This window comes from Prionailurus viverrinus, chromosome D1 (genome assembly GCF_022837055.1).
Source record: "Prionailurus viverrinus isolate Anna chromosome D1, UM_Priviv_1.0, whole genome shotgun sequence".
Classification (NCBI taxonomy): domain Eukaryota; kingdom Metazoa; phylum Chordata; class Mammalia; order Carnivora; family Felidae; genus Prionailurus; species Prionailurus viverrinus.
The window spans coordinates 3,995,223-4,014,671 of NC_062570.1; the positions used below are offsets into that span (position 1 = coordinate 3,995,223).

Here is a 19,449-nt window from a genome sequence, read left to right on the forward strand (position 1 = left end):
AGAGCAAGAATCCATCTGCTGGTAGAAAACCAAAGGCAAAGCCAGAATGGTAGTGCTGGACAAGAAGTCGAAATAGAGCTTCTCCTGTGCATTCCTATTGAGGAGCAAAGGCAATCTCCATGAGATTTAGAACAATCTGAAATAACTAGGTACTTGCACGATGATGATGAGTAGACACACATTAATAACAAATAAAATCCAAGCACTTAGTCAATCTCATCAGTGACCCTAGCCATCAAGAGATAGAAAGTAGTAGCTAATTGAACTCTGGATCCAAAATGAAAACCACAACAACAAAAAAGGTCTGAGATACAATCAAGCCTATCAATAAAGGTAACTTCTAACTGTAAATATATTTCAGTATATTGCAATAGGTAAGATATTTTCTCTCTTTTACTCAACAATTAGTGAAGCTATTGAAAGGTTTCCTAGATAATGCTTATTAAATCAAAAAGATATTTTTACCATATGATTTCACTCATATGTGAAATCTAATAAAACAAATGAATAAACCAACAAAAAGCAGATTCACACTTAGAAATACAGAGAACAAATTAATGGTTGCCAGAGGGAAGAGGGGTAGGAGGACAGTCCAAATGGGTAAAGGGCAGTGGAAGATTCGGGCTGCCAGTTGCAGAATGACTAAGTCACAGAATAAAAGGACAGCATCGGGAATATAGTCAATGGTACTGTAATACCATGTATGGTGACAGGTGGTAGCTACCCTTGCAAGGGACGCAGCATGACATACAGACAAGTGGAATCACTATGTCCTGGAACCGAAATTGATGTAACATGGTGTGTCAACTATACTCAAAAATAAATTTTTTGAGAAACTTTGACAATAAGGGGTGCCTGGGTGGCTCAGTTGGTTAGGCAACCGGTTTCGGCTCAGGTCATGATCTCGCAGTTCGTGAGTTCAAGCCCCACATCGGGCTCCGTGCTGACAGCTCAGAGCTTGGAGCCTACTTCAGATTCTGTGTCTCCCCCTCGCTGTACCCTTCCCCTGCTTATGCTCTGTGTCTCTCTGTCTCTCAATAATAAATTTTAAAAGTTAAAAAAAAAAAGAAACTTTACAATAAAAACATTAGGTATTTATTTACGTTTGTTTTTCTTTACAAGTATATTAGACACAACTTTCTTACTATAGTACATCCAACAAGTTAATTAATTTTAAAACTTATGTCATTGAAAAATTATTTTTAATTTGCTTCTTTAAAAATAGATGATTTGATAGCTATATTTTATGAACTTATGTTAATGACACTTATATTAAGAATATAAATATTATTTTTAAAAAGAATGTAAATCTGATAATAATATTTGCTATATAATTGTATTATTTTCAGAAAAAATTTTTTAAAGTCAGAATAACAAAAGAGCATGGGCTTTACAGTTCAGATAGAAAATAGGGTTAAATCGATTCTGGGAGTGCAAGATGGTGGTGTAGGAGGACGCTGGTCTCACCGCGTCCTGCGTATCACTTAGATTCCACCCACACCTGCCTAAATAACTCAGAAAACCACCAGAAGACTAGCAGAACGGATTCTCCAGAGCCAAGCGTAGATGAGAGGCCCATGGAAGAGGGTAGGAAGGGCGGAGAGGCAGTGCACTCTACACGGACTGGCGGGAGGGAGCCGGGGCGGAGGGGCAGCCTGCCGGCAAAGCAGAGCCATGGAGTCTGGCTGGCCAAAACGGAGGGGCCGGACAGAGTGTGCTCTGACAGCAAGCGCACTTAACATCTGGAAGGTTATAAGCTAACACCTCTGCTCAGAGAACGGGAGGGCTAGAGGACAACGGAAGGGAGAGTTGTTGAGCCCCGGACAACAGAGCTCAGCTTGGCGGGGAACAAAGGTGCTCGCCAGCGCCATCTCCCTCGCCCACCCCCCAGCAAAAATCCCAGAGGGAACCAGTTCCTGCCAGGGAACTTGCTTGCACGCGTAAACACCCAACGCTGTGCTTCTGCAGATCCATCCCTCCGGCGGGTCTGACTCCCTCCTGGTGTGGCAGGGCCCCTCCCGAATTAGTGAGCTTTTCCGAAGGAAAAGCGAGCTGAGCCTGCCCCTCCTGCCCCTGTGCTCCTTGCCAATCCACCCCAGCTAATATGCCAGATCCCCAGCACCACAAGCCTGGCAGTGTGCAAGTAGCCCAGATGGGCCATGTCACCCCACAGTGAATCCTGCCTCTAGGAGAGGGGAAGAGAAGGTACACACCAGTCTGACTGTGGCCCCAGTGGTGGGCAGGGGGCAGACATCAGGTCTGACTGCGGCCCCGCCCACCAACGCAAGTTATTCAAGACAGCACAGGGGAAGTGCCCCGCAGTCCCGCACCACTCCAGGGACTATCCAAAATGACCAAACGGAAGAATTCCCCTCAAAAAAAATCCAAGAAATAACGAAAGCTAAGAACTGATCAAAAACGATTTAAACAATATAACAGAAAGTGAATTTAGAATAATAGTCATAAAATTAATCACTGGGCTTGAAAACAGTACAAAGGACAGCACAGAATCTATTGATACAGAGATCAAGGGATTAAGGAACAGCCAGGAGGAGCTAAAAAATGCTATAAATGAGCTGCAAAATAAAATGGAGACAACCACGGCTCAGATTGAAGAGGCAGAGGAGAGAATAGGTGAGTAGAAGATAAAATTATGGAAAAAGAAGAAGCTGAGAAAAAAAGAGATAAAAAAAATCCAGGACTATGAGGGAAAAATTAGAGAACTAAGTGATGCACTAAAAAGAAATAATCTACGCATAATTGGTATTCCAGAGGAGGAAGAGAGAGGGAAAGGTGCTGAAGGTGTACTTGAAGAAATAATAGCTGAGAACTTCCCTGATCTGGGGAAGGAAAAAGGCATTGAAATCCAAGAGGCACAGAGAACTCCCTTCAGACGTAACTTGAATCGATCTTCTGCACGACATATCATAGTGAAACTGGCAAAATACAAGGATAAAGAGAAAATTCTGAAAGCAGCTAGGGATAAACCTGCTCTAACATATAAAGGGAGACCTATAAGACTCATGACCGATCTCTCTTTTGAAACTTTGCAGGCCAGAAAGGCATGGCAGGAGATCTTCCATGTGATGAACAGAAAAAATATGCAGCTGAGAATCCTTTATCCAGCAAGTCTGTCATTTAGAATAGAAGGAGAGATAAAGGTCTTCCCAAACAAACAAAAACTGAAGGAATTTGTCACCACTAAACCAGCCCTACAAGAGATCCTAAGGGGGATCCTGTGAGACAAATTACCAGAGACATCGCTATAGGCATGAAACCTACAGACATCACAATGAGTCTAAACCCATATCTTTCTTTTTATTTATTTATTTTTAATTTTTTTTTAATGTTTATTTATTTTTGAGACAGAGACAGAGCATGAATGGGGGAGGGTCAGAGAGAGAGGGAGACACAGAATGTGAAGCAGGCTCCAGGCTCTGAGCTGTCAGCACAGAGCCCGACGCGGGGCTCGAACTCATGGACCGTGAGATCATGACCTGAGCTGAGGTCGGACGCCCAACCGATTGAGCCACCCAGGCGCCCCCCCATATCTTTCTATAATAACACTGAATATAAATGGACTAAATGCGCCAACCAAGAGACATAGGGTATCCGATTGGATTAAAAAAACAGGACCCATCTATTTGCTGTCTATGAGAGACTCATTTTAGATCTGAGGACACATTCAGATTGAAAGTGAGGGGAAGGAGAACTACTTATCATGCCACTGGAAGTCAAAAGAAAGCTGGAGTAGCCATACTTATATCAGACAAACTAGACTTTAAATTAAAGGCTGTAACAAGAGATGAAGAAGGGCGTTATATAATAATTACAGGGCCTATCCATCAAGAAGAACTAACAATTATAAATATCTATGCACCGAATACAGGAGCCCCCAAAAATATAAAACAATTGCTCACGAACATAAGCAACCTTATTGACATGTATGTGGTAATTGCAGGGGACTTTAATACCCCACCTACAACAATGGATAGATCATCTAGACACATGGTCAATAAAGAAACAAGGGCCCTGAATGATACATTGGATCAGATGGACTTGACAGATATATTTAGAACTCTGCATCCCAAAGCAACAGAATATACTTTCTTCTCGAGTGCACATGGAACATTCTCCAAGATAGATCACATACTGGGTCACAGAACAGCCCTTCATAAGTATACAAGAATTGACATCATACCATGCATACTTTCAGACCACAATGCTATGAAGCTTGAAATCAACCCCAGGAAAAAGTCTGGAAAACCTCCAAAAGCATGGAGGTTAAAGAACACCCTACTAAAGAATGAATGGGTCAACCAGGCAATTAGAGAAGAAATTAAAAAATATATGGAAACAAACGAAAATGAAAATACAACAATCCAAACACTTTGGGATGCAGCGAAGGCAGTCCTGAGAGAAAAATACATTGCAATCTAGGCCTATCTCAAGAAACAAGAAAAATCCCAAATACAAAATCTAACAGCACACCTAAAGGAAATAGAAGCAGAGCAGCACAGACACCCCAAACCCAGCAGAAGAAGAGAAATAATAAAGATCAGAGCAGAAATAAACAATATAGAATCTAAAAACACTGTAGAGCAGATCAGTGAAACCAAGAGTTGGTTTTTTGAAAAAATAAAATTGATAAACCTCTAGCCAGCCTTCTCAAAAAGAAAAGGCAGAGGACCCAAATAGATAAAATCATGAATGAAAATGGAATTGTCACAACCAATCCCTCAGAAATACAAACAATTATCAGGGAATACTATGAAAAATTATATGCCAACAAACTGGACAACCTGGAAGAAATGGACAAATTCCTAAACTCCCACACACTTCCAAACTCAAACTGGAGGAAATAGAAAGCTTGAAGAGACCCATAACCAGCGAAGAAATTGAATCAGTTATCAAAAATCTCCCAACAAATAAGAGTCCAGGACCAGATGGCTTCCCTGGGGAATTCTACCAGACATTTAAAGCGGAGATAATACCTATCCTTCTCAAGCTATTCCAAAAATTAGAAAGGAAGGAAAACTTCCAGACTCATTCTATGAAGCCAGTATTATTTGATTCCTAAACCAGACAGAGACCCAGTAAAGAAAGACAACTACAGGGGCGCCTGGGTGGTGCAGTCGGTTAAGCGTCCGACTTCAGCCAGGTCACGATCTCGCGGTCCGGGAGTTTGAGCCCCGCGTCAGGCTCTGGGCTGATGGCTCAGAGCCTGGAGCCTGTTTCCAATTCTGTGTCTCCCTCTCTCTCTGCCCCTCCCCTGTTCATGCTCTGTCTCTCTCTGTCCCAAAAATAAATAAACGTAAAAAAAAAAAATTTAAAAAAATAATAATAAAAAAAGAGAACTATAGGCCAATATCCCTGATGAATATGGATGCAAAAATTCTCAATAAGATACTAGCAAATCGAATTCAACAGCTTATAAAAAGAATTATTCACCATGATCAAGTGGGATTCATTACTGGGATGCAGGGCTGGTTCAACATTCGCAAATCAATCAACGTGATACATCACATTAATAAAAGAAAAGATAAGATCCATATGATCCTGTCAATCAATTCAGAAAAAGCATTTGACATAACTCAGCATCCTTTCTTAATAAAAACCCTCGAGAAAGTCGGGATAGAAGGAACCTACTTAGAGATCATAAAAGCCATTTATGAAAAGCCCATATCTAATATCATCCTCAATGGGGAAAAACTGAGAGCTTTCTCCCTGAGATCAGGAACACGACAGGGATGTCCACTCTCACCGCTGTTGTTTAACATAGTGTTGGAAATGCTAGTATCAGCAATCAGACAACAAAAGGAAATCGAAGGCATCGAAATTGGCAAAGATGAAGTCAAGCTTTACTTTTTGCAGATGACATAATATTATACCTGGAAAATCCAATAGACTCCACCAAAAGTCTGCTAGAACAGATACATGAATTCAGCAAAGTTGCAGGATACAAAATCAATGTACAGAAATAGTTGCATTCTTATACACTAATAATGAAGCAACAGAAAGACAAAGAAACTGATCCCATTCACAGTTGCAATAAGAAGGATAAAATACCTCAGAGTAAATCTAACCAAGGATGTACAAGATCTGTATGCTGAAAACTATAGAAAGCTTATGAAGGAAATTGAAGAAGATATAAAGAAATGGAAAAACGTTCCGTTCTCATGGATTGGAAGAATAAATAGTGTCAAAATGTCAGTACTACCCAAAGCTATCTACACATTCAATGCAATCCCAATCAAAATTGCACTAGCATTCTTCTCAAAACTAGAACAAGCAATCCTAAAATTCATATGGAACCACAAAAGGCCCCGAATAGCCAAAGTAATTTTGAAGAAGAAGATGAAAGCAGGAGGCATCACAGTCCCAGGTTTTAGCCTCTACTACAAAGCTGTGATCATCAAGACAGCGTGGTATTGGCACAAAATCAGACACATAGACCAATGGAATAGAATAGAAGCCCCAAAACTAGACCCACAAACGTATGGCCAACTAATCTTTGACAAAGCAGGAAAGAACATCCAGTGGAAAAAAGACAGTCTCTTTAACAATTGGTGCTGGGGGAACTGGACAGCAACATGCAGAAGATTGAAACTAGACCACTTTCACACCATTCACAAAAATAAACTCAAAATGGATAAAGGACCTGAATGTGAGACAGGAAACCATCAAAACCTTAGAGGAGAAAGCCGGAAAAGACCTCTCTGACCTCAGCCGCAGCAATTTCTTACTTGACACATCCCCAGAGTCAAGGGAATTAAAAGCAAAAATGATCTACTGGGACCTCATGAAGATAAAAAGCTTCTGCACAGCAAAGGAAACAATCAACAAAACTAAAAGGCAGCCAACGGAATGGGAAAAGATATCTGCAAATGACATATCGGACAAAGGGCTAGTATCCAAAATCTATAAAGAGCTCACCAAACTCCACACCCGAAAAACAAATAATCCAGTGAAGAAATGGGCAGAAAACATGAATAGACACTTCTCTAAAGAAGATATCCAGATGGCCAACAGGCACATGAAAAGATGCTCAACGTCGCTCCTCATCAGGGAAATACAAATCAAAACCACACTCAGATATCACCTCACGCCAGTCAGAGTGGCCAAAATGAACAAATCAGGAGACTATAGATGCTGGAGAGGATGTGGAGAAACGGGAACCCTCTTGCACTTTTGCTGGGAATGCAAATTGGTGCAGCCACTCTGCAAAACAGTGTGGAGGTTCCTCAAAAAATTAAAAATAGACCTACCCTATGACCCAGCAGTAGCACTGCGAGGAATTTACCCAGGGGATACAGGAGTACTGATACATAGGGGCACTTGTACCCCAATGTTTATAGTAGCACTCTCAACAATAGCCAAATTGTGGAAAGAGCCTATATGTCCATCAACTGATGCATGGATAAAGAAATTGTGGTTTATATACACAGTGGAGTACTACGTGGCAATGAGAAAGAATGAAACATGGCCCTTTGTAGCAACATGGATGGAACTGGAGAGTGTGATGCTAAGTGAAATAAGTCATACAGAGAAAGACAGATACTATATGTTTTCACTCTTATGTGGATCCTGAGAAACTTAACAGAAACCCATTGGGGAGGGGAAGGAAAAAAGAAAAAAAGGAGGCTAGAGTGGGAGAGAGCCAAAGCATAAGAGACTCTTAAAAACTGAGAACAAACTGAGGGTTTATGGGGCGTGGGAGGTAAGGTAGGGGAGATGATGGGTATTGAAGAGGGCATCTTTTGGGTTGAGCACTGGGTATTGTATGGAAACCAATTTGACAATAAATTTCATATATTAAAAAAAACAAAAAACAAAACAAAAAAGAAAATAGGGTTGAATCTTGGCACTATCTTTTACTACCTCTGCAAATTTTGGAAAATTTTCTATATTTGCTAAAACTCTGTGTAGTCATCTGTTAAATGGTATTAAGAGTTCCCACTTCATTAGGTTGTTTTTAGAATCCATAGCTAATGCATCCTGTTCATGATTTAGATATATACCACCTTCCTGGTCTAAGAGTCTTTTTTTTTTTCACTGAATTTCTGTGCATTCGGGTATTAGCTACAGGTATTACTGTTTGTGGTTTGTTTTCATTTTGGTCCCCTTCACTCATTTCTTAACTATTTCTCCCACTTCTGGCAACCACCAATCTGTTCTTTTTATCTTTGAAGTCTGTTTTTTTAGGGTTTGTTTTGGAGTTTTAAATTACACGTTTAAGAGAGATCATACCGTGTCTTTCTCTGTGTGATTGGTTTGACTTAGCCTGATGCTCTGAAGTTCCGTCCATGTTGTCACAAATACATACACGTAGATGTATACATAATAGTATTTTATATATATGAGAATCTTATGGGTGATATACTTCATAAAGTATAACGAAAGTTCTTTATTATACATGCTAATGTGACAATAAAATTATACTGAAAAGTTAATTGTTTTAAACGCATTAGGCATAATTGAGATAATTAAATCCATACACTTTTCTGAGCAATATTTTAGATCACTGTTCATGAACAGCTAAATAAATTGAGTGCTATTTCCATCATAATTGTTAATTAGTTAAGCAACACACATTGTATACCTTCCAGATAAAGAGCACTCTATGAGTTCCTAATGAGTTTTGTTTGAGGCTTCAAAAACATAGATGTGGTACTTGTCTCACAGTAAGTTTGCAGTACAGTTGATAGATTGAATGCATCGATGATTCTAACTGGTGCTATCTGCCCAAAATGTAGAGAGCCATGGTGACTAATATCTTGAATATTACAATAGAGTATACTTCTGTACTGTCTTGCATGTTTGACATTTCCTAGACTTAAAAAAAGCCTAAAAGTATATTTGAAGATGAAAGGGATATGAAATTTGAGCATAAAGAGATTAACAAACCTGTTCATTTGAAGTATTTGGAATCTTTATGCAGAAGGCATTTTTACTTACCTATTATTGATATGACATTTATTTATGATGTACATTGGTGATCTAGTGATTCACTCATGCATTACACACATTGGAAATGTTAACTAAACATCCTAATTAGTGGATCCATATAAATATAACCTCTTAAAATAATTTCACTTAGAGTTTGAAGAATATAAACCTCATTATTAGAGGCATATTATGATTTAAAGCTATCTTCAGATTTTCTTAATAAGCGCAGTTTTCTGGACGTTAAGTATCCATGGTTCCATTTAATTAAAACACACACACCACATACACACACACACACACACACACCACACAAACAACCTGGATCATTCTCGGGAATGACACATGTTTTCTTAAAGGAAAAAAAAAGCAGAATCCCCTTCCTAACAGCTATTTTAAGCCACGAATTATATTGAAACAGATAAACTGTATTTTGGTCATGTACTCTTGCACAAAAAAATGATGGTAGACACAAGGAGATCTTGATAAGGATTGTTAGAGGTGCAAGAAGGTAACTAAGTCATAGCTAACTATAATTTGTTGGAAGAAGGAGAAAACTGTTATAAAAATAAATAATTTTACATGGATGATTGCACAATTTTAAAATTCCAAGAGCATGGTAGTAACTGGTGGCAAGTTAATGGCCTTCATTTTTTTAACCACTTGCTGCTTCTTTCAATGGTTGAAAAGTATGCTTTACTTGAAAACTCTTCCTGTATGAAAACCACTTGGGAAATGCATTAGATGTGAAGATCATTGCAGGGGTATTTTCAATTAAATGACTGGAACACAGCATTTGCCTTTTTTCAAGGAGAACATAAAAACGACTCTACGGGGGAAAAAAAACAAAACTACTTGAGGTGTGTGAGTGTATGATAGAAAAAATTCACTTTAGAGGTTGTCTGTATCCTCCTAAGCTAAAGCACCTGATATCGGAGACTTTCCCTTTCAGAAAAAGAATTTTTAAATTTCCAACAGTTTTATATTAGATTGAGAATTTGGTTGCTAATACTTTAATTCTTTGTTGCATAGATTACTTTAAGCTAGCCTTCCTATACAGTGTGTGTGTGTGTGTGTGTGTGTGTGTGTGTGTGTGTGTGTGTGTGTGATGCTATTGAATTGTGATGTCTATTTAGGAATGAGTAATAATGCTAACAAGGAATCAGAGTAATGTTTTATTTAAAAGTCTGTATTATTTAATGTGACTCATCTGTGAAAGATTCATCAGGGAACAAAAAATAGAGAGATCATTTATAAAGTTCTAGTAAGAAGACCCACTCACCTGCAATTGGTAATTTAGAGGGAAAACATGAACAATTAAGTCTAAAATGGCTTTCAAGTCAGTCTGAATGTTCAAAATGCCCGACTAGTGTGAGCTTAAGCTGATAGGAAGAAATTATAAAAGCAATGGAAAATGGCTGCAAGAAGAGGAAACTATATCAGAAGCCAAACTTTAAAATAACAGAAGCAAAAATACGTGTCAAAGTCAAAGAATTGTCATAAGATAAATAGCTCACTTAAAGGAATACAACATAAAAGTCAAAACCAAAATACTTCAGAATGTTAAAGGTCATTGTATGTGATCAGCTGCATTTCCCTCTGGCTCTGGGGTTTCTTGACTGTAGTAATTGCTAATAGCCTGGGCGGGTCTCCCATCCTAGACATTTACATTTTAATGTGGACTTGTGAAATTTTAAAAGCCTTCTAGACACTAAGTGTATATTCCTCTATTAAAGGACAGAATGTCAGACTATGTTAAGGTTATTTTGTGGCAGAGAGCCTTCCTTAGTAACCCATAAATGTGGCCTAACTGGAAACCAAGGGCCTGACCTAAGAGTTCCATTTAATCACGAAATTTAGGGGGAAAAATGACATTATCTAAGAAACAAAGATGAGAAGGAAAGAATTAGGCCTTAAGATAGTAGAGAACCAAAGCAATTTGTAATTGCAGAAGAATTCAAAGCGTGCTAATTGTTTTTAAACCAGTATAAGTAATTCATCTTTTTTCCTTACCCTTCATAGATCAATAATTACAGGATTCTATTTTTTTAATGTAAAACATTTAAAGTTTTAGTTAAGTGAGAAGAACTGAACATCTTTATTCACCACCATTTCCTCCAATACCCTCCCTAAAATGACAGGTATACGGATAAATGGTGAGTCGTGGTCATAAAATTACTTGAGCAGTGGGAATGGCGAACCAATGAAATTGGGGAGGGGGGGTCTGTAAAGCAGGGAGGTTGCAAGGATTTGACTTAGCAGAACAGAGGGAGCTGTTGCCAAGTGGGAAGAGGAAGGAAGATAGACCCAAGGAGGGACAAGAAGAAGCCCAGACCCCACCAAGAAGGTTCAAGAACGGAGGTACCAATTCCATTGAAAAGAGAATACTTCTGGGGCTGGTAATGGGTATATTGGTTGAAAGTATACTTAGAAAAAATAGATAAATAAAAACTCACACTCCCCATTCCTTTCCTAAGTCAGCATTTGTCCATGTCCCACCCTGTGCAAATCTGGATGTGTACTTTCAAAAGAGAATAATGCAAAAATATTCTAAACTTGAGGACATGAAGCAGAGTTTAGAGAAGATGTGCCATGATGAAAACAGGCTGTGAAATGAAATTCTACTTATTGAATGGTCACCTCCTTCTAGTCAGCTTTTTAGTGCCTTCTTTATAAATATTAGCAGACACCCCTTGAGAAATTTGTGAAATGTCCCAACTGGAAAATTATTCATCCAAATAAAACCAAAAAGAAAATAATTTTGGAGTAAAGTAGTAAAGTAATTTCAGTTCAGGAAGCCAAAGAATATTTCAAATCACCTTTGCTCAGAGATAAGAGAAGATTCTATGTACGTATGAGACAACAACAGGAATATTCAGAGAGCGACAAAAACAAAGAGCTCTTGAAAAGGAAAAATAAGATGACAAAAACACAAAAAGAAATATAAGAAAGAAGCATAGCTTGGAAAAATCTCTTAGAAGCTGCAACCAAAAGGCAAAGAAAGGAAAAAAAGAGTGGGAAACTTAAGAAAATTTCTGAATCAGTATGACACCCAATATCCAAATAATAGGAATTCCAAAAAGAGAACAGAGAAAACTAAAAATTTCATAGGCTCCAAGTATAAGAATTTCCAAACTGAACAGATCCACAGAGAGTTCGGCACAATGAATGGAAGGAAAAACGCTAGTCTTCTTCATGTCTTATATAATTCAAGAATGCGGAGAATAAAGGGGAGATGCTAACAGCTTCCAGAGTGCATAATAAAGTGGCCTAATGCAAATAATTATAACAGTTGTATTAGAAGGAAGAAAATAGAGGTAAGGTAAGGGAGTGTGTATTGAACAGAGTCAAGATAGATCAATCTTCACCTTTCATGGCAAAAAGTCAGTTGGTAATATTTAACATGGAAAAAAAGGGCCAAGAAAATAGCAGTATAAGTATGATATTCAGAACTTAAATATTTAGATATTTAGAATTCAGTCAAAAACTGTCAGGGGTTACCAGGGCTTTGAAGGGATTTTTGTCCTACTGTATCACTCATTATTGAATCTAACTCTGTTCATTGATTATTCACAGACTTTGGTTAATTTTAAAATACCTCTCCTTATTCTGTCCCTACTCTTTTTATTTTTGTTCACATTTTTCTGGATTTTTTGCTTACCTCCTTTGTTTTCTGGGTATTTGTCACAATTACCTTCTGTATAACTTCAGATGATCTGTTACTTTTTAACTGTTTTCAATGTTAATTTTATTTGGTCTTTTTCAATTTTTATGCCATGATCATTTCTATTATTCCTGTCTTATTCTACTTAATTTAAAAAAATAGCTATTTGTAGAAATTATTTTTTTAAGTCTATTAGATGTAATTAAGGAGATATTTCCTCATCTTTCTACAGTGTATCCTTCTTTTTATGTGTGTGCCAGGAATATTTTCCATGGATCTAATATTACTGTTTTCTGTTTATTCATCCATGAGTTCAACTCCTTTGATCTTTGTTTTATGTTTCCGTCAATCTTGGAGGACTATTTTAAAACTCATCCTTTAGTCCTGTTTGAAATAGAAAATCCTACCAAAGTCTAGGACCAGAGGGGAAAAGATAAACAATAAAGAGAGGGGCAGACAACTTTGTTTCTATTTAAAAAAAATTTTTAATGTATTTTTTAAAATTTATATCCAAGTTTGTTAGTATATGGTACAACAACGATTTATTTCAGGAGTAGATTCCTTAATGTCCCTTACCCATTTAGCCCATCCCCCCTCCCACAACCCCTCCAGCAACACTCTGTTTGTTCTCCACATTTAAGAGTCTCTTATGTATTTGTCCCCCTCTGTTTTTATATTATTTTTGCTTCCCTTCCCTTGTGTTCATCTGTTTTGTATCTAAAAGTCCTCATATGAGGGAAGTCCTATGATATTTGTCTTTCTCTGACTGACTAATTTTGCTTAGCATAATACCCTCCAGTTCCATCCACGTAGTTGCAAATGGCAAGATTTCATTCTTTTTGATCGCCAAGTAATACTCCATTGTATATATATACCACATCTTCTTTATCCATTCATCCATCGATGGACATTTGGACTCTTTCCGTACTTTGGCTATTGTTGATAGTGTTGCTAGAAACATTGGGGTGCATGTGTCCCTTCGAAACAGCACACCTATATCCCATGGATAAATACCTAGGAGTGCAATTGTTGGATTGTAAGGTAGTTCTGTTTTTAATTTTTTGAGGTAACTCCACATTGTTTTCCAGAGTGGCTGTACCAGTTTGCATTGAAAGGGGGGGGGCAACTTTTAATTATGTTTTTTCTCTATGGTCTAAGAGCTCAAAGTCCTTTTTCTCTGGATCCAAGATGAGAAGGTGGAAAAAATGTAAATAGAAGATCCACTTTCACTGGGAAAAGTTATGGTACTAAACTCAGGATTTGTAACAATCTCTATCCTTCTCCATTGTCACTTGATCTAAAATATTTTAATTATGATAAAGCAGTTGAGGATGGCAAGATCTTTACTCATAGCTGTAATTAACTCCTTTCTCAAGAAGTAAGAAAACCATATAGCTGGCAGATCAACACAAAAATTTAAACTAAGTGGATAGAGATTTTTGATCACAAGTGTATTTGAATCCGTCTTTTCCCCAAACATGAATAAATGCCAATGTCTAGCCTGTCTTGCAAGTCATAAAATACAGATTCAATCTTTATCTCCTGAAATTTAAAATTAAGTGCTAAGTTTATAATAACAAATGGGGAACAAAAAAAAATCTGCAGCCAATTCATTATACAACCACCAATGTGGAGTTTAATGCAATCTGAGCGAAAACAAATAGTGTCACAAATTCATGGCATAAATGCACATACTTAAAAATTTTCTTTGAGATAATGATCAAATTAAGGTGATGTTAGCTCCATCAGTCACCATCTGTAAAGAGTTTGCAGGGATTTAAGGATCTGCTTTGTTACCTGTTACAAGAAAGGACAGCTCATTGATTTCCACTTTTTCTGAGTCTGTTCCACGGATTCCTCACCATTGACCTGCACCAGTGAGGACAGCTTTCATTTTGCTTTCCCTCATGGACTTCATCCATCCAGCCTGGAGTTGAGCTTGAGGCTTTCATGGTAGAGCATCTTGGCATGTTTGAACTCAAACTTGTAAGTTCTGAGTGCTTTATTTTCCACCAGAAATAAGAGCAGTAATAACAGCCACATGTATTATAGGAAGGGAATAGATTCCTTAAAAAAAAAAAAAAAAAAAGATAGCTACTTGGAGCGCCTGGGTAGCTTAGTCGGTTAAGTGTCTGACTTCGACTCAAATCATGATCTCGTGATTCGTGGGTTCAAGCCCCGTGTTGGGCTCTGTGCTGACAGCTCGGAGCCTGGAGCCTGCTTCAGATTCTGTGTCTCCCTCTCTCTCTGCCCCTCCCCTGCTCTCATTCTCTCTCTGTTTCTCAAAAATAAACATTAATTTTTTTAAAGCGACTTAATAAATGTGATGCATTATATAACTGTCACTAATCCATTTCTCTTAAAAATTTAGATGTAAAGGCAGCTCAAGAGAAACATTTGTGTTCTGTAAAAGGAAGAGCCTCTGTTGCTACGCCGTTGGCTGGTGAGTCCACCAACCATGGTGACAACCAGGTTGTGGGCAGCCCTTGCAGTCACGTAGCCAGTTTTGCCTGGAAGACAGCCTGCCAGTAGTTAATGTCTTTCTCTGCTCTGAGAGGAGGGGGAAGAGCAGGGGAGCTAGGTCTCAGCCCTACTGAGAGCCAGGGTCTGTGTGCTTTCACTTTGCCACCTGGCCACCTGTTGAAGATGACCTCTAGGGTCTCACACAATGACACCTGCCAGGCAAATCAGCGTAGTCATCTTGTCAAAGGGAAAGCCCATCCTGAGAAATCTGTTCCAGTAGGTCCAAGAGGCATCATATCCTCCTGGGGCTTTTTAGCCCCATCGTGAGCGCTTCTGTAAAGCCTAACTTAAGCAACCATTCCTGAGGATGGCTGGTCCAGGCGAGCAGGAAAAGAAAGTTTCTCAGGAACTTTATCAGAAGGTATCTGTCTCCTACTTTCTTCCTGAGCCCCAGCGGAATCTCTGAAGAAGAGGTTGTCAAAAAAAAAAAAAAAGTTAAAGCTTGCCTGGATATTCCAAGTAAACTTTCTCTACTTCCCCAGCACCTTTCAGAACTTTTCACCTGACACCTCGAGAGAAGAATAAGCAGGCTCTTTTGCGTAAACCACAATGAAGAAAAAGGCAAATGTTCATGGGCTGCGCTCTTCAGAATTATTTTTATGAGAAAGTACATTATCTGCAACTGTGTTTTAACATGTTTAAGTGTCTGATGACTGCTTGCTTGCTTTCAGGGCTGTTGTTGCTGAACACGGCAATGCCTCAACTTTTATCAAATTCCATGCATGGTGAGATCTAGTAGATTTGAGAAGACGTGGGAGAAGTACAAGTTATTTGGGAGTGATGGGTTGCATTTTTACTAACGAGAGAGCAGTCACCCCTTTCCCCAACTCTAAAATTACCCATGCAGGGGTTCTTAGGTGATAGGAGGAGAAGGGGGGCCACCGCCACAGCTTATTTGGTAAATATACGGACAAACCAGACTCCATGAATGTGTTGTGAACGATGGGGCATGAAGAGTTATGAAAGTTTGTGTGAAGGGAACCTCTAGAAACTCTTTCCCAGCCATCTCATTATCCAGATTGGAACAATGAGACCCAGGCAAGTTACGATTTGTCCTTTCGACTACCGGGTGACTTCTTTTAGCATGATGTAAACGGCCAGGCCATGACACCTTACTTTGTATCCCATCTCTGTCAACGTATATTACCTTTGTCCTTTTAGGAAATTTATATAATCCCTACAAAACATTTTCCTCCTCCTTGAAACTGATAATAATGCCCTACTTGGGTTTTAGAGTAAATTACATAAGAACACGGATATCAAGTGATTGATACAAGGTGGAGAATCAATACTCCCTTCTTTCCTCTCCTTCTCCCTTATAGGACTGTGTCACAACTCCATGATGTTAGAGCCCAAATAACAACTCCAGCCTTCTGCTCCCTACCTTCTCTTGAAATCATTCTGCTCATAAACAGGGTTAATTTCATATATTTGGGACAGCAAGACTAGCAAAGAGTGCTTTGGTTCTTATTTAAGAGATGATTACAAAGAAATTAGGAATGTCGAGCTGGTCTCTTCGTGTAGGCTAGAAAATAAATATGAGAGTTAGCATGAAGATTGAGAAATGCCAGTTTTTATAAGAGGGTGGAAGGGAGGAAGGGGGAGGCAGCATGAAACCACATCTGGCCTATTCATATTCAGATAATGGATTAATTGGAGGTCCTCAATAAGGAAGATTTCATCCGTTATATAATTCCTTTTATATTTAGCAATGCTTTGTAGAGCTTGAAATATTTTCAGGAATTGAACAGTTGTAATAAAATTTGTGCTGTTGATACTGAGTCACTAAAGTACTGAGAATAGTTCTGCAAAACAAAGAAAATTTCTAGAAAGAGTTGGAGGCAGAAACATTCCTGCTTTATACATTAAAAATGACTCTAGTAGATAAGCAATCAATATTTTTCCCCTGGGGAGGGAATGGTATAGGGACACTTATTAGTTCTAGCTCTAAGCAGGATCTAGGAAGGCCCCAGACTAATAAGGTCAATATGTATGTAGGGTCAGGAATCTGGTTATAAGGCTTTGTTTGAATGTGGGCTCTGTCACTCATTAGCTGTTTGATATTTGGATACTTTACCTAAGCCCATCCAGCTCCTCACTTTCTTATTGGTATAAAGTGAGATTTTAATAGTGTGCAGTTTATAAGACTCTGTGAACAATCCTGTCTTCAGAAAGTACTGGGTGCCAAGGATGTGTCTGGCCCTGTGCTCAAAGTACTAAGCCAACATGAAGAACACAAGGTAGACATTTACAGACCATAAGAACCATGAAGGAAGGGTGCCTGGGTGGCTCAGTTGGTGGAGCGCCTGACCCTTGATTTCAGCTCAGGTCATGATCCCAAGGTCATGGGATCAAGCCCTGTGTTGGACTCTGCACTGAGCATGGAGCCTGCTTAAGATTCTTTCTCTCTTTCCCTCTGCTGCTCTCCCCTTCTTGCATGCTGTCTCTTTCGAAAAGAAAACAAGAGAAGAGAAAAGAAAAGAAAAGAAGAGAACCATGAAGGAAACTGAAGGAGAGGAAAACTTTCCCCTTCTTCCCTTCTATGTTCTTTGACTGGCCTAATAACTAATTTGACGTAAAACATTAGGAGAAAAACAAATTTAATTTTGTATATACAGGAGCTCATAGAAATGTGAGACTCAAAGAAGGTAACTTTTATACCTTTTAGACAAAGAAACAATACGTTGCTGAAGAATGGACAGAACAAAGAGGTTTGGGCTTGGGGTAGTAAGTTAGTAAAGAAAAGACAAGGTTTATTTATACATACTTCTCAGCCTTGAATTCCCCATCTCTGGCAATAAGGATGTGCGTCTCTTTTCCTTCTGGCACAGGAAGGGTCCCTTTCACCTGAGAGATTTATTTCCTCCTTTCAGGGGGACAAAGAAGGGTCAGACTCCTTGCACTGGCTGTTTCTTAAGTAACTTCAATTCAAAATAATCACTATGCCAAAATGACATATTTTGGGATGACATATTCTCTATTCCTTCAAAACAAATGAGAGGACGTGAGAGAGAGTAAGGGTCCTGGAAGGGGGTTGGGCTGCTTTAGATAGGTGCTCGTGGAAGACTCACTACAACCTGAATAAAGACTCAGCCCTGCAAACAACAACCAAACAAAGGTGAAACCTTTCTAGAAGATGAAACAGCAAATGCAAATATGCTGAGCTGAGAAAGAATTCAATGTGTTACAAAATGAGCAAGAGGACTGAGGGGTATGAATTGATGTTAGGAAGGGAAGCAAGGCCTTTTAAACCATCTTAAGAAGTTAGGGTTTATGGCCCTTTGTAGCAACGTGGATGGAACCGGAGAGTGTTGTGCTAAGTGAAATAAGCCGTACAAAGACAGATACCGTATGTGTTCACTCTTATGTGGATCCTGAGAAACTTAACAGGAACCCATGGAGGAGGGGAAGGAAAAAAAAAAAAAAGAGGTTAGAGTGGGAGAGAGCCAAAGCATTAGAGACTCTTAAAAACTGAGAACAAACTGAGGGTTGATGGGGGGTGGGAGGGAGGGGAGGGTGTGTGATGGGCATTGAGGAGGGCACCTGTTGGGATGAGCACTGGGTGTTGTATGGAAACCCATTTGACAATAAATTTCATATATTAAAAAATGAATAAATAAATATAAAAGCAAAAAATAAAATAAAAGGTGTAGTAACAATAAAAGATAACAAGAAATGTCTCAGGGGAAAAAAAAGAAGTTAGGGTTTCATTTGAAGTACAGAATGCGTTAACAAAGAGTTTTAAATAGAGGGTGGCCTGATCTGGGTTATAGTTTTAAAAAAAATCACTGTGGCTATTATAGAGAAAAGGAATATTAGTGGCTGATACATAGTAAGTGTTCAGTTAATGTTAGTAATTAATGTTATTATTACTTATTTCGTAATACTTCTGCTAATCGTTATTGTTGACGTTACTCTAGATGTGCACTCAGAGTATTAATGACAGTGTCACGTGTATGGTGACCATTTACAGAAATTAAAATGGCATGATCTGTACCATTAAGTAGGATAAATTCTTTTGTAGCAATTGTTGTTTTCTATGTAGTCTTGAGCAAATTAACCTCTCTGAAATTTAGTGACTTGATTTCTAAAATGGTAATAATGGTAAGGCTTTTATAGGATTCAAACCAGAAAGCATATATAAAATGCCTAGCAGAAGGGCCGATAGTAGGCAAATAACAAATGCTACCCATTATTATCATTTTAAGTGTATACACAAAGGGAAAAACAAAATTGGATACATTCGTCAGCCTTAGATTCTTAAACATGTATGCCATATAGAGAGAAATAAATGCATAGCAATTAGTGTGAACATC

At 38.6% G+C, this 19,449-nt stretch overlaps 1 protein-coding gene across 4 annotated transcripts in view; it reads left to right on the forward strand.

Annotated features, from left to right (window-relative positions):
- The window catches only part of GRIA4 (glutamate ionotropic receptor AMPA type subunit 4), a 396,844-nt gene that overhangs the window by 206,481 nt on the left and 170,914 nt on the right, over positions 1–19,449 (forward strand). The gene's annotated exons all lie outside the window — the stretch shown is intronic.